Consider the following 13,752-nt stretch of genomic DNA (forward strand, 5'->3'; position numbering starts at 1 on the left):
CGGTGGTAGGCAGCAGCAGGCTCGTAAGCATTCATTCAAACAGCACTTTCCTGCGTTTGCCAGCAGCTCTTCGCAATGCTTCAAGCACAGCGCTGTTTATGACTTCAAGCCTATCAACTCCCGAGATTAGGCTGGCTAATGTATGTGGCGTCGGGAGCTAATGATCATACACAAATAGAGTAACCGATAGCAATGTACAATATGGCGAATTTAGCAAAATGTGGAATTTGTGGTAAGTGCATGGGGGATACCATCTATATGCACCTCCGCTATTGTGTATGGTTCTAGAAACATAAAGCCCTCTACTTTGATATCACATCAACATAACTTCACAAATATAGACTTACTGTTTTAACACGTTTGCAACCGACAGTATTTTTCAGGGACAACATGTTTGTGGTGTCCGTCTTTTATTCACACGCGTGTTCAGAGAAGCAGCTAGCTACATTACAAGTATGTGGACACCCTTTCAAATTAGTGGATTCTGCCATTTCAGCCACACCCGTTGCTGTGTGTTCGATAAAAATCGAACACACAGCCATGCAATCTCCATAGACAAATATTGTCAGCAGAATGGCCCATACTGAAGAGCTCAGTGACAATTTCAATGTGGCACCGTCATAGGATGCCACCTTTCCAACAAGTCAGTACGTCAAATTTCTGCCCTGCTAGAGCTGCCCCGGTCAACTGCATGTGCTGTTATTGTGAAGTGGAAACATCTAGGAGCAACAACGACTCAGCTGCGAAGTGGTAGGTCACACAAGCTCACAGAACGGGACCGCCGAGAGCTGACGCGCATCAAAATAGTCTGTCCTCGGTTACAACACTCACTACCGAGTTCCAAACTGCTTCTGGAAGCAACGTCAGCACAATAACTGTTTGTCGGGAGCTTGATGAAATTGGTTTCAATGACCCGAGCAGAAGAAACATGCCTAAGACCACAATGCGAAACTCCAAGCGTCGGCTGGAGGGGTGTAAAGCTCGCCGCCATTGGACTCTGGAACATACAATGACATTCTAGACCAATGGGGGGCAAAGTACGGCCCTTCAATTCGGCCCGCGAGACAAACAAAATTAAAATAATTTACCTTTTTGATCCATTTTTTCCTCCCCAATTTCATGGTATCCAATCGGTAGTTACAGTCTTGTCCCATCGCTACAACTTCCGTACGGACTCGGGAGAGGCCAAGGTCGAGAGCCATGCCTCCCCCGAAACACGACCCAGTCAAGCCGCACTGCTTCTTGACACAATGCCCACTTAACCGTGTCAGTGTGCATGCGCCCGGCCCGACACAGGCGTCGCTAGAACGCGATTGGACAAGGAAATCTCGGCCTGCCAAACCCTCTCCTAACCCAGACGATGCTGGGCCAATTGTGTGCCGCCTCATGGGTCTCCCAGTCACGGCCAACTGTGACACAGCCTGGGAACGAACCCGGGTCTGTAGTGACTCCTCAAGCACTACGATGCAGTGCCTTAGACAGCTGCGCCACTTGGGAGGCCGACGCAAATTGATTTTAACAAACAATTGGTCCCCCAAAAAATGCGTCCCTCTGTTGAATTTCAAAATTCCGATGTGGCCCTCGAGCCAAAAAGTTTGCCGACACCTGTTCTAGACGATTCTATGCTTCTAACTTTGTGGCAACAGTTTGGGGAAGGCCCTTTCCTGTTTCAGCATGACAATGCCCCCGTGCACAAAGTGAGGTCCATACAGAAATGGTTTGTCAAGATCAATGTGGAAGAACTTGACTGGACTGCACAGAGCCCTGACCTCAACCCCATCGAACACCTTTGGGATGAATTGTAACGCCGACTGCGAGCCAGGCCTAATCGCACAACATCAGTCCGACCTCACTAATGCTCTTGTGGCTGAATGGAAGCAAGTTCCCACAGGAATGTTTCAACATCTAGTGGAAAGCCTTCCCAGAAGAGTGGAAGCTGTTAAAGCAGCAAAAGGGTGACAAACTCCATATTAATGCCCATGATTTTGAAATGAGATGTTCAACGAGCAGGTGTCCACATACTTTTGTATAATTAGCACAGGTCACATGGTACACTACATGACCAAAAGTATGTGAACACCTGCTCGTCGAGGCTGGTGCCCAAATTTGACGAACTGACTTGTTGGAAAGGCAGTATCTTATGATGATGCCACGTTGAAAGTCACTGAGCTACTGCCAATGTTTGTCTATGAAGATTGCATGGCTGTGTGTCACGACGCCAGGACAGCGGAGTCAATCACCACCTTCTGGAGACACCTGAAACCCCACCTCTTTAAGGAATACCTAGGATAGGATAAAGTAATCCTTCTAACCCCGCCCCTTAAAAGATTTAGATGCACTATTGTAAAGTGGTTGTTCCACTGGATATCATAAGGTGAATGCACCAATTTGTAAGTCGCTCTGGATAAGAGCGTCTGCTAAATGACTTAAATGTAAATGTAATGTAATGTGTGCTCCATTTTATGAAGCTGTCGGCAACGGATGTGGCTGAACTAGCCGATTCCACTAATGTGAAGGGGTGTCCACATACTGTTGTATTTATAGTGTATAATATTAACTGGAGACTGCGTCCAAGATGTCAGCTGTTTTCAAGCAGGGCCTAAAATGAACACCCGCCAAATGCGGGTAGATTTTGGCATTGGCGGGTAAAGATGTCTATTTCAGCAGCCAACTTGGTGGGTGGTCAGGGCTCCACAGTGTTGGCATGTGAATAAAAACAGTCAAGTATGATCACATTAATAGTAAAAATCATTGCTGCAGTAGCTATTTTCAAAGTATTTCTGCCGTTTTGTTTCATTGCTGGTAAATTAAAAATCGCACAAAGTCAAAGAACTACGAATACTATATAGCCTATTCAACGTCGGGTTGCAACACTGCCTGGCTGGGGGCTGAGCGAACGTGAAAGATGCATTTTTCGAAGGACTACACACAGGCATAAAAGTTGGTCTAATTTACTTGAAACAAAAGACTTTGTCCTTGTGTTTCTTTGCTATTTACATTGTTTTGTTCACTAGCTAGGTTGGTTTTTCTATGTTTGAGTTTCAACTGGTAGGGAAGAGAAGACAAAACTTCTACTAGTCAGACTCAATCTCAGAGTCGAACTACCACGATAACCTACTGCGCTATTTTCTTTTTATAAATAAAGAGTACCAGTCAAAAGTTTGGACACCAACTCATTCAAGGGTTTCTTTATTTGTACGATTCTCTATATTGTAGAATAAATGTTGAAGACATCAAAACTATGAAATAACATATGGAATCATGAAGTAACCAAAAAGTGTTCAACAAATCCAAAAATATTTTATATTTGAGATAATTCAAAGTAGCCACCCCTTGCCTGACAGCTTTGTACAGTCTTTGCATTCTCTCAACCAGCTTCACCTGGAGTGTGTTTCCAACAGTCTTGAAGGAGTTCCCACATATCCTAAGCACTTGTTGGCTGCTTTTCCATCACTCTGCGGTCCAACTCATCCCAAACCATCTCAATTGGGTTGAGGTCAGGTGACTGTGGAGGACAGGTCATCTGATGCAGCACTCCATCACTCTCCTTGGTCAAATAGCCCTTACATAGCCTGGAGGTGTGTTGGGTCATTGTCGAGTTTAAAAACAAATAATAGTCCCACTAAGCGCAAACCAGATGGGATGGTGTATCGCTGCAAAATGCTGTGGCAGCCATACTGGTTAAGTGTGCCTTGAGTTCTAAATAAATCACTGACAGTGTCAACAGCAAAGCACCCCCACACCATCACACCTCCTCCTCCATGCTTCACAGTGGGAACCACACATACGGAGATCATCCATTCACCTACTCTGCGTCTCACAAAGACACGGCGGTTGGAACCAAAAATCTCACATTTTGACTCATAAGACCAAAGGACAGATTTCCACCGGTCTAATGTCCATTGCTCGTGTTTCTTGGACCAAGCAAGTCTCTTCTTCTTATTGGTGTCCTTCAGTAGTGGTTTCTTTGCAGCAATTCGACCATGAAGACCTGACTTCCGCAGTCTCCTCTTTACAGTTGATGTTGAGATGTCTGTTACTTGAACTCTGTGAAGCATTAATTTGGGCTGTAATCTGAGGTGCAGTTAACTCTAATGCACTTCCTGTCCTGTGGTGGTCCTCATGAGAGCCAATTTCATCATCGTGCTTGATGGTTTTTGCGACTGCACTTGAAGAAACGTTCAAAGTTAATGACATTTTCCGCATTGACTGACCTTCGTTTCTCCTTGCTTATTAGAGCTGTTCTTGTCAGAATATGGACTTGGTCTTTTACCAAATAAGGCTATCTTCTGTATACAACCCCTACCTTGTCACAACAAAACTGATTGGCTCAAACGCATTAAGGAAAGAAATTCAACAAATTAACAAGGCACACCTGTTAATTGAAATGCATTCCAGGTGACTACCTCATGAAGCTGGTTGAGAAAATGCCAACCGTGTGCAAAGCTGTCATCAAGGCAAAGGGTGGCTATTTGAAGAATATCAAACAAAGTATATTTGGATTTGTTTAACACATTTTTGGTTACTACATGATTCCATATGTAATTTCATAGTTTTGATGTCTTCACTATTTTTCTACGATGTAGAAAATTGTAAAAAATTAATAAATAAAACCATTGAATGAGTGGGTGTGTCAAATCTTTGGACTGGTACTGTATATGATGGGATATATAGACATTATTAGAGGTCGGCCGATTAATCTGAATGACCGATCAATCGGAATGGCCAATTAATTAGGGTCGATTTCAAGTTTTCATAACAAATCGGTATTTTTGGCCACCGATTTGCCGATTTATTTTGTATTTTTTTACACCTTTATTTAACTAGGCAAGTCAGATTAAGAACACATTCTTATTTTCAATGACGGCCTAGGAACGGGGGTTAACTGCCTTGTTCAGGAGGGGATTCGTTTTTGCAACCTTCCGGTTACTAATCCAATCCAATGCTCGAGGAGCCTGCATGGCAGGCTGACTACCTGTTACGCGAGGGCAGCAAGAAGCCAAGGTAAGTTGCTAGCTAGCATTAAACTTATCTTATAAAAAACTATCAATCTTAACATAATCACTAGTTAACTACACATGGTTGATGATATTACTAGTTTATCTAACGTGTCCTGCGTTGCATATAATCGATGCGGTGCCTGTTAATTTATCATTGAATCATAGCCTATTTCGCCAAACGGATGTTGATTTAACAAGCGCATTTGCGAAAAAAGCACTGTCGTTGCACCAATGTACCTAACCATAAACATCAATGCCTTTCTTTAAAAATCAATAAACAAGTATATATTTTTTAAACCTGCATATTTAGTTAATATTGCCTTCTAACATGAAATTGTGTCACATCTCTAGCGTTCATTGCAAGCAGAGTCGGGGTATATGCAACAGTTTGGGCCGCCTGGCTCGTTGCGAACTAATTTGCCAGAATTTTACGTAATTATTGAAGGTTGTGCAATGTAACTGGAATATTTAGACTTAGGGATGCCACCCGTTAGATAAAATACGGAACGGTTCCGTATTTCACTGAACGAAAAAAAACGTTTTGTTTTCGAGATGATAGTTTCCGGATATGACCATATGAATGACCTAAGGCTCGTATTTCTGTGTGTTTATTATATTATAATTAAGTCTATGATTTGATAGAGCAGTCTGACTGAGCGGTGATAGGCACCAGCAGGCTCGTAAGCATTCATTCAGACAGCACTTTCGTGCGTTTTGCCAGCAGCTCTTCGCTGTGTTTCATGCTGTTTATGACTTCAAGCCGGGTGGGTATAATTTGTGGAACGTTCCAACAGGAATCTGTTCCAAAAACTTCGTAAATAACAAGGTTTCCAAAAAACAACGCATACAAAGTTGTATAGCGGCAGAATAAGATACCGGATAGGGAGTGGTCTATTTCATTGCGTTTTTCACTCATCACGTTTATTCTGGAAAATGTCTGTCCTCACTCTGGTTGCCTATGGACAAACATTAAGAATAAGCTACGTGGTGAGTTGATGCCTATTCGGCAGCTAGTTAGCTAGGTTTGTATGCGTTGCTACTTTGTAAGAGTTGTTGGTTGGCAACCTTTTACTTTACGTTTTTTGGAACAGATTCCTGTTGGAACGTTCCACCCCTTCAAGCCTATCAACTCCCAAGACTAGGCTGGTGTAACCGATGTGAAATGGCTAGCTAGTTAGCGGGGTGCACGCTAATAGTGTTTCAAACGTCACTCGCTCTGAGACTTGGAGTAGTTGTTTCCCCTTGCTCTACATGGGTAACGCTGCTTCGAGGGTGGCTGTTGTCGATGTGTTCCTGGTTCGAGCCCAGGTAGGAGCAAGGAGAGGGACGGAAGCTATACTGTTACACTGGCAATACTAAAGTGCCTATAAGAACATCCAATAATCAAAGGTATATGAAATACAAATCGTATAGAGAGAAATAGTCCTAGAATTCCTATAATAACTACAACCTAAAATTTACCTGGGAATATTTAACACTCTTGTTAAAAGGAACCACCAGCTTTCATATGTTCCCATGTTCTGAGCAAGGAATTTAAACCTTAGCTTTTTTACATGGCACATATTGCACTTTTACTTTCTTCTCCAACACTTTGTTTTGCATTATTTAAACCAAATTGAACATGTTTCATTATTTATTTGAGGCTAAATTGATTTTATTGATGTATTATATTAAGTTAAAATAAGTGTTCATTCAGTATTGTTGTAATTATCATTATTACAAAAAAAATTACCAAAAAAAATATTTAAAATTAAAAAATAAAAACAATGTTGAAAGAAATGAAAGAAATAAAATAAAAAATATAAAATTTAAATAAATAAAAACGGCCGATTATTCGGTATCGGCTTTTTTTTGGTCCTCCAATAATCGGTATCGGCGTTGAAAAATCATAAATCGGTCGACCTCTAGACATTATGGACAGAAAATGTTGTATTTAGTCTGTAGGATACATAGGATAGAATAGTATGTAAACAACAATAGTTAAATAGAATGGCATTCAATAGAATACAGTATCTACAGTTGATGTCAGAAGTTTACGTACAGCTTAGCCAAATACATTTAAACTCAATTTTTCACAAATCCTGACCTTTAATCCTAGTAAAGATTCCCTGTCTTAGGTCAGTAAGGATCACCACTTTATTTTAACTTCTCTCGGAAAGGGGGGCAGTATTGAGTAGCTTGGATGAAAAACATGCCCAAAGTAAAATGCCTGCTACTCAAGCACAAAAGCTAGAATATGCATATAATTAGTACATTTGGATAGAAAACACTCTTAAGTTCCTAAAACTGTTTGAATGATGTCTGTGAGTATAACAGAAATCACAAGGCAGGAAAAAACCTGAGAAGAATCCAACCAGGAAGTGGGAAATCTGAGGTTTGTAGTTTTTCAAGTGATTGCCTCTCCAGTATACAGTGTCTGTGGGGTCATATTGCACTTTCTAAGGCTTCCACAAGATGTCAACAGTCTTTAGAACCTTGTTTCAGGCTTCTACTCTGAATGGGAAGAGAATAAGAGCTGATTCAGTCATGTGTCTGTAAAATTGGCATGAGCTCAAACATGCGTGCGGCCGTGAGAGCGAGCTGCCTTTCCTTTCAATTCTAAAGACTATGGAATTGTCCGGTTGGAATATTATTGCAGATTTATGATAAAAACATCCTAAAGATTGATTCTATACATCGTTTGACATGTTTATACGAACTGTAATGGAACTATTTTGAATTTTCGTCTGGACTAAACTCACAAGCTTAGTGAATTTGGAGTGCTGGACTAAACGCGCGAACAAAATGGAGATACTTGGACATAAATATGAACTTTATCGAACAAAATGAACATTTATAGTGGAACTGGGATTCCTGGGAGTGCATTCTGATGAAGATCATCAAAGGTAAGTGAATATTTATAATGTTATTTGTGACTTCTGTTGACTCCAAAATGGCGGGTATCTGTATGGATTGTTTTGATGTCTGAGTGCTGTACTCAGATTATTGCAAAGTTTGCTTTCGCCGTAAAGCTTTTTTGAAATCTGACACAGCGGTTGCATTAAGGAGAAGTTTATCTATAATTATGTGCGTAACACTTGTATCTTTTATCAAAGTTTATGATGAGTATTTCTGTAAATTAATGTGCTCATTCACCGGAAGTTTTGGAGGCAAAACATTTCTGAACATTACACGCCAATGTAAAATGGGGGTTTTGGATATAAATATGAACTTTATCGAGCAAAACATACATGTATTGTGTAACAAAGTCCTATGAGTGCCATCTGATGAAGATCATCAAAGGTTAGTGATTCATTTTAGCTGTATTTCTGTTTTTTGTGACGCCTCTCAAAGCTTGGAAAATGGCTGTGTGGTTTTTCTTGTCTAGGTGCTGTCCTAACATAATCTAAGGCTATGCTTTCGCCGTAAAGCCTTATTGAAATCGGACAATGTCGTTGGATTAACGAGAAGATTATCTTTAAAATGGTGTATAATACTTGTATGTGTGAGAAATTTCAATTATGAGATTTTTGTTGTTTTGAATTTGGCGCTCTGCTATTTCACTGGCTGTTGGCGAGATGGGACGCTACCATCCCATATGTCCTAGAGAGGTTTTAAGAATGTAATACGTCAGAATAATAGGAGAAAGAATTATTTATTTCAGTTTTCCTTTCTTTCATCACATTCCCAGGGGGTCAGAAGTTTACATATACTAATTGAGTGTTTGGTAGCATTGCCTTTAAATTGTTTAACTTCGGTCAAACATTTCAGGTAGCCTTCCACAAGCTTCCCACAATAAGTTGGGTGAATTTTGGCCCATTCCTCCTGACAGAGCTGGTGTAACCGAGTCAGGTTTGTAGGCATCCTTGCTCGCACACGCTTTTTCAGTTCTGCCCACAAATTTTCTATAGGATGATGTCAGGGCTTTGTGATGGCCACTCCAATACCTTGACTTTGTTGTCCTTAAGCCATTTTCCACAACTTTGGAAGTATGCTTCGGGTCATTGTCCATTTGGAAGACCCATTTGCGACCAAGCTTTAACTTCCTGACTGATGTCTTGAGATGTTGCTTCAAAATATCCACATAACTTTCCTTTCTCGTGATGCCATCTATTTTGTGAAGTGCACCAGTCCCTCCTGCAGCAAAGCACCCCCACAACATGATGCTGCCACCGCCGTGCTTCACGGTTGGGATGGTTTTCTTCGGTTTGCAAGCCGCCCCATTTTCCCTCCAAATGTAACGATGGTCATTATGGCCAAACAGTTATATTTTTGTTTCATCAGACCAGAGGACATTTCTCCAAAAAGTATGATCTTTGTCCCCATGTGCAGTTGCAAACCGTAGTCTGGCTTTTTTATGGCGGTTTTGGAGCAATGGCTTCTTCCTTGCTGAGCGGCCTTTTAGGTTATGTCAATATAGGACTCGTTTTACTGTGGATAGATACTTTGGTACCCGTTTCCTCCAGCATCTTCACAAGGTCCTTTGCTGTTCTTCTGGGATTGATTTACACTTTTTGCACCAAAGTACGTTCATCTCTAGGAGACAGAACACGTCTCCTTCCTGAGCAGTATGATGGCTGCGTGGTCCCATGGTGTTTAAACTTGCATACTATTGTTTGTACAGATGAACGTGGTAGGCGTTTGGAAATGGCTCCCAAGGATGAACCAGAGTAGTGGAGGTCTACAATTTTCTTGGTTGAGGTCTTGGCTGATTTCTTTTGATTTCTGCATGATGTCAAGCAAAGTGGCAATGAGTTTGAAGGTAGGCCTTGAAATACATCCACAGGTACACCTCCAATTGACTCAAATGATGTCAATTAGCCAATCAGAAGCTTCTAAAGCCATGACATCATTTTCTGGGAATTTTCCAAGCTGTTTAAAGGCACAGTCAACTTAGTGTATGTAAACTTCTGACACACTGGAATTGTGATACAGTGAATTATAAGTGAAATAATCTGTCTAAACAATTGTTGGGAAAATTATTTGTGTCAAACACAAAGTAGATGTCCTAACCGACTTGCCAAAACTATAGTTTGTTAACAAGAAATCTGTGGAGTGGTTGAAAAACGAGTTGTAAATGACTCCAACCGAAGTGAATGTAAACTTCCGACTTCAACTGTATTAGAACTAGGGATGCTGGATATAACGGTGAACATACCAGAATCGGCAGATATTAGCTAAAAATGCCAACATCGGTATCGGCTGTTGTCTAGCCTAACGCCGATGTGCAAAACCGATGTCAAAGCTGACGTGCATACCTATATAACGTAGGTTCATGACAATGACGCCATGTAACATTTTGCTCTATACGTGCAACACAGCATTCCTAAGCTAGCCCACAATGTCTGCTGTGTGGATCAAGCAGTCAACAAGTCAAGTAGTCATTTGAAAGAGTAACATAATTTCAGCGAGACAACTCAATGGCGAAATCCATTAAAGCCAAGATAATGGAATTCATTGCCCTTGACAATCAAACGTTCTCGGTCGTGGGTGATGTTGGATTTCGCCGACTAGCTTCCCGACATGCATACTATGAATGCCGTTTGGGTCTTTGCATGTCAAAAAAGATAAAGTAGCACTGTCAAAGCTGTACAAAAAGTGGAATATTTAGAATTTTTTTGTCACGAAATGCGCCATGCTCGTCACCCTTATTTACCCTTTCGGATAGTGTCTTGAACGCACGAACAAAACGCCGCTATTTGGATATAACAATGGATTATTTGGGACCGAACCAACATTTGTTATTGAAGTAGAAGTCCTGGGAGTGCATTCTGACGAAGAACAGCAAAGGTAATAACATTTTTCTTATAGTAAATCTGACTTTGGTGAGTGCTAAACTTGCTGGGTGTCTAAATAGCTAGCCCTGTGATGCCGGGCTATCTACTGAGAATATTGCAAAATGTAATTTCACCGAAAAGCTGTTTTAAAAATCGGACATAGCGAGTGCATAGAGGAGTTCTGTATCTATAATTCTTAAAATAATTGTTATGTTTTTTGTGAACGTTTATCGTGAGTAATTTAGTAAATTCACCGGCAGTGTTCGGTGGGAATGCTAGTCACATGCTAGTCACATGCTAATGTAAAAAGCTGGTTTTTGATATAAATATGAACTTGATTGAACAAAACATGCATGTATTGTATAACATAATGTCCTAGGGTTGTCATCTGATGAAGATCATCAAAGGTTAGTGCTGCATTTAGCTGTGGTTTGGGTTTATGTGACATTATATGCTAGCTTGAAAAATGGGTGTCTGATTATTTCTGGCTGGGTACTCTGCTGACAATCTAATGTTTTGCTTTCGTTGTAAAGCCTTTTTGAAATCGGACAGTGTGGTTAGATTAACGAGAGTCTTGTCTTTAAAATGGTGTAAAATAGTCATATGTTTGAAAAATTGAAGTTTTTGCATTTGAGGTATTTGAATATCGCGCCACGGGATTACACTGGCTGTTGAGTAGGTGGGACGCAAGCGTCCCACCTAGCCCATATTAATCAAATAAGAACTGTCTTATAAATTAGGGTTATTTTAGATGACACCTAGCTATATAGTTACCTAGTTAACTATAGCTACTGAAACAGATGTCGTTTTGCTATGTTTTTGGGGAAGAACATTGTTTGCATCCATGAGCTAGCAAGCTGCGAGACAACTTTACCAGCATCATAGCATACGTATCGATGAATCGTCGTGACATGAAATACGAGTGATCGTGTAATACATGTGTAATATCTACGTAAAATGTTTATTAAAGCGTTAATTATGTGACTTGCAGTCATATTCAGGTCCTGATTAGTCAACAAGCTTATTTGACATGTCAAATAGTGTTAAATAGTATATTTTTTGACACGCAAAGACCCAAACGGTGTTCCATAGAAATCCTGGTTGAGAATGAAATGACAGAACAAATGAACAACGAAACAGCACAGCAAGTAAGTGAAAGAAAAAGGTATTGATTATGTTTTACTGGTAATGGGGACATACGTAAATGCCAACAAAATAACTTTTTGGTCAGTGTGGTGTGTGTAACCTTTTTAACTAGGCAAGTCAGATAAGAACAAATTGTTATTTACAATGATGGCCTACCCCAGCCAATCCCGGACGACGCTGGGCCAATTGTGTGCCGCCCTATGGGACTCCCAATCACGGCCGGATGTAATAGAGCCTGGATTCGAACCAGGGACTGTAGTGACATCTCTTGCACAGAGATGAAGTGCCTTTGACCGCTGCGTCCGTGTGTGTGTTAACTATACTAGAATGCTTAAAAAGCCCACAAAAATTTGAAATATCAGTTTTCAGTATCATTTTGTCAAGGAAAATATTGAATATTGGTATCGGCCAAAAATGTCATATCGGTGCATCACTAATTAGAACACATTTAATCTAGAATCAAAACACTTTATCCTGTCACTTCTTAGAACTCTTTGTGATGTTATTACTATGCATTACCTACATCACATTTTGTTCTTCATTTTGATTGTAAATACTATGGAGATACGACATTGAAGAGCACTCACTAACCTTGTTCTTAAATTCACTCATACACTTTTCTAAATTCTGCATGTGGTATGGTATGACAGGAGACACGCACAGGCACTTACAGCTGGCTATAAAAAGGAGAAAAAAACTGGGGAGCTTAAAGCCGATAACGTTTTCTGACTGGCTAGCCAACTAGCTTCATATTAGAGGAGCTAGAAGTTGTAGCTAGCATTAGCACACGGACTAAACTGGCAAACGTATCAAAGAGATTGAAAGTAGACATGAATAGTATCATGGACTCGAGTTATTTGTAACGTTAGTTAGCTAGCATAACTAGCACGTCTACCTTGGAAGACGCAAAGGAGCTACGTGCAGAAATAGCTCGCGTGCACGAGTATGATGACCGTCGTGACGTACCTAGCAAACGCGATACTCAGAATGAACAGTGGTTCAGAAACAAAATATGACATGCTATGAATCAAACAAAAACGATTGTGTGGGGTCACTCGTGTAAGCACTAATTACTAGCTACCTTGGTGCCAGAGATATGTAATTAAAGCTAAGCTAACGTTAGCTACCTGGCGCTAGCAAACCACAGCTGACATTTCTTACAGCTATATATGCTAGCTAAAATTGGTGTTCTTACACTACGTGTAAGAAAACGCAAATGTCAGCTGTTGGTAAACTCTCAAACGTTAACAAGTGTCGAATGGCCGGTTATGAGTTCATTTGAATTTGGACAGCCTGTACAGTCCGCAGGCTGCCTTCCCCATTCCATAAAAGTCAACAAAACAACCACCACCATTGCTGCTGCTGGCTTAGGCTAGCTACAACTGTTTAGATCACACCAGAAATAACATTTGCATCTAAGTGCACTTGATCCCCCAAAAATTAAGCAAATCATTCAATATTACCTTCCGCAGCAAATTATTTTCCTTTATTTTTCTCAATCGATTTCTCGTTTTGTAAAATCCACACGATCGATTACCGTTGAGCATTAGCTAGTTGGTTGCACACAGACGAGCTCGGCCTCACGCCTCCTTCTCAATCTTCAGCTCAATGATTGGCCAGAATACGTTTGTAGGTATTCACTGGATACGTTAAAAGGCTTTATTTGGCTGACGTCGTTGATAGATGGACAGATTAACCAATAGCAAGAGCTGAATCAACATCCGGTTTTGAAGGGGTTAACCTCAAGGAAGCGTCATTTTGCAATATCAAAACTTACCAAAAACAGAATTACATAAACGTGTACAAAAGTCCTCTGAACGGTGTTTCTCTGAAGACATGTACAATTGATC

General features: G+C 40.7%; 1 protein-coding gene across 5 annotated transcripts in view; it reads right to left on the reverse strand.

Moving 5' to 3' along the window:
• The window catches only part of LOC101448002 (lysine-specific demethylase 4B), a 92,340-nt gene extending 78,822 nt beyond the window's left edge, over positions 1–13,518 (reverse strand). For all 5 annotated transcript variants that reach the window (XM_014215844.2, XM_045687322.1, XM_014215843.2 and 2 more), the window contains exon 1: positions 13,366–13,518. The gene's annotated coding sequence lies outside the window, so the exon portion shown is untranslated. The remainder of the gene's footprint in view (positions 1–13,365) is intronic.
• Between the last annotated feature and the right edge of the window lie 234 nt (positions 13,519–13,752).

The sequence above is a fragment of the Salmo salar genome, chromosome ssa10 (assembly GCF_905237065.1).
Source record: "Salmo salar chromosome ssa10, Ssal_v3.1, whole genome shotgun sequence".
Classification (NCBI taxonomy): Eukaryota; Metazoa; Chordata; class Actinopteri; order Salmoniformes; family Salmonidae; genus Salmo; species Salmo salar.